Below are 2,741 nucleotides of genomic sequence, written 5' to 3' on the forward strand. Positions count from 1 at the left end.
GATATGGCTAAAAAGGAGAAATACACCAAAACACTGTTATGATTCCATTTAAATAAATTTCTTAAAAATGAAACCTAATATTCAGTGACAGAAATGCTGTCTCATTCAGGGACCAGGTCAGTGGGAGGATAGCAGTCAAGACTCTGAAGAACTGAAAATGTCACGTCTTCGTAAATAATCATAATGAAATGTAGGCCCATCACTTAGATTTATTCTAAGGTATGTGCGTGGCTGGGTAACACTTATAATAAACTATAAGGTAATTATTACGTCTTGTATCTGACCTTTTCACATTTTTAACTAACATTTCATGGCTTCCTGGCTACCAAAAATACTTCATTATAGAATGGATAGAAAAGTGGTGACCACTGAAGTGTGCGTATTACAGTCTCAAAATACTAGGAAGACCACCCAACCAGTCATACATTTCGAGACCCATCTGACAGATACATTGGAATCTCTGACCGTTATTCAACCAAGTCTTTTCACAACTGTGGTTCCAGCAATTCTGTGGTGAGCGTTCTCACCCCATTTTACAGAGGGGGAGGCAGGGCTCAGACAGAGTCACTACCTCTCTCATCCTCCGGCGCCCGCCTTTGTAACTCCAGGACGCCCTGGGGCAGGACGCCACTCTCACTGTGTCCAGGAGAGTCTCACATCGCTCCCTCCTGAGCCTGCGGGAGTCCGAACCCCAAAGCGGGAACCAGGAGACCCGGACCTCGGATCCGTCCGTCTCCCCGCACCCCAGGGCGTTTCAGCCCCAGACGCGGGGCACCCGCACCCGCACTGCAGTCCCACACACCTCAACGTTGGACCCTGCTCTTCTTACCGAGTCATGGTGGTTTCCGCGAAAAAGTGGTCACTGTCGCGCTAATGACGTCAGGTTCCTATGGCAACTGGTAGGAAAACATCGTCACCGTCGCAAAAACACGTCAAACGTCTATAGCAACTGAGATGCGCGGGCTCCTTCTTCACACCTGAAAAATTTCCGGACATCCCTAGAAATGAGTGGTGAGGTTGGCAGGAGAGATTGGAGTTACCCAGCCTAGGCCCTCTCCTTTCAAAACTCTCCATAGTAAGCTGCCCTTTAGGGGAACTTGTTCTGCTGTGTCCTGGGAGTGGGGAGCATGTTTTAGGATAGGCCCACGCTCCACTCTCCTTTCTGGGTGTCACGCGTTTCCCAAGGATTCTTGTGGTTCTCGTTCTCAGTGCTTACGTCTTTAAAAGGCCCCCTCAGTACCTTCCTGCTCCTAGTCTTACCTGTACACCAACTGGACAATATGACAGAAGAAGAAGAACATTACATCGACCTCATCGATTTATTATATAGGTGAGACTGGAAAATGGGACTTAGATTTGTTGGCACACGGGCTTCCTATAAATGAGTCCCAGAATTGCACCGACTTCTCCACCCAGCAGTGCTGCCCTGGGACAGTCACAAACGCCAAGGACTTCAATGCATATCTAACTGTGGTCTGCTGGAGGAGTTTTGTATCTGTGTGTCCAAAGAAAGTGGCTTCTTTGCCAAGGGCTATCTCTATAGCAGAGAGAGTTTTTCAGGACATCTTCTGTGAGAAACACTTCCAAAATCCCCCTTGTCCTGATTGCATACTCATCAAGCAACATGCTGAATCCATGACTTCCACATAGTTCAGGGAGCTGTGTGGAGTAGTAGAGGTTCATTTTATGGAGGGGGATTTTAATTAGGGTCCAAATTCAGAGTATGTTCAAAATTATCATGAAAAGTTTTCCTGGAAATCCCTTCAGGATGGAATTGAGGAAATGTGGAGAAATCAATGCCCACATATAATCTCATACATAGAATATGTTCCAAATTATGACAAAACTCAGTTAAGGTTTTGATGGGGTTTATGCTACCCCAAATATGGGACTTTGTCATTGAGAAAAGAGGAGAAGCAGGAAGGTCAATCTCACCTTCCCCATCCCAACTCCAATAGATGATTTTGCTAACACAAAGGAAGCGCCCACTTTTATATACCATCTGGATCTGTGCGAGCATATTTTCCTTCCTGTTTTCATATTTCCAGAAGCTCTCTAGGACACAGTTATGCTTTCCCGGTTATGTAGTTTAGGTTTAAGTTCTTCCCAGGAGCAGAAGCTAGGAAGTGGGTTGGAAAAGGAACTAAAACTTAAAGGGCCTGCTACTGGCTAGGCACCGGTAGGCACTTTACATACTGTTTCTCTAACTCCTTGCAGTGGTTCTGTAAGTTAGGCATCAGTATTGCCTATGAAAACTCATTCCTTCCCCAAGGCCACCTCTACTAGGGCTCAGAGGGGTTAAATGCAGTTTCCAAGGGCACAAGCCTGGTAAGAGGCAGCATGGTTATTCTCATTCAGGGTTCTCAGACACCAAAGCTGAGTTAGACTCTGAACCTATGCATATAGGTATGGCGAGTAACATTTGCCTGCTCTGGAACAGGTCATCTCAATCTTGGCATTATTGCCATTTGGGGACAGAAAACTCTTTGTTGTGGGGGTTATCCTAGGGGTTGTGGAATTTTACCAGTACTCTGGGCCTCCAGTCATGAGATTCTAGTAGCACTCTACTTGAAACTACAAAAAATGTCCTCAGGCATTTACACTTTTTCCTAGAGGTAGGGAGCATAATTGTTTTGCTTGAGAAGCACTTCTTTACATATTCAGAATAAAGGGAAAGATGTTGATCAAGATCTGAGGATAAGGACTGTCATCCTACAATTTCCTTCCTTCAGTTCTTTTTT

Source organism: Otolemur garnettii, unplaced genomic scaffold, assembly GCF_000181295.1.
Source record: "Otolemur garnettii isolate 467f Iridium unplaced genomic scaffold, OtoGar3 scaffold00319, whole genome shotgun sequence".
In the NCBI taxonomy this organism is placed as follows: domain Eukaryota; kingdom Metazoa; phylum Chordata; class Mammalia; order Primates; family Galagidae; genus Otolemur; species Otolemur garnettii.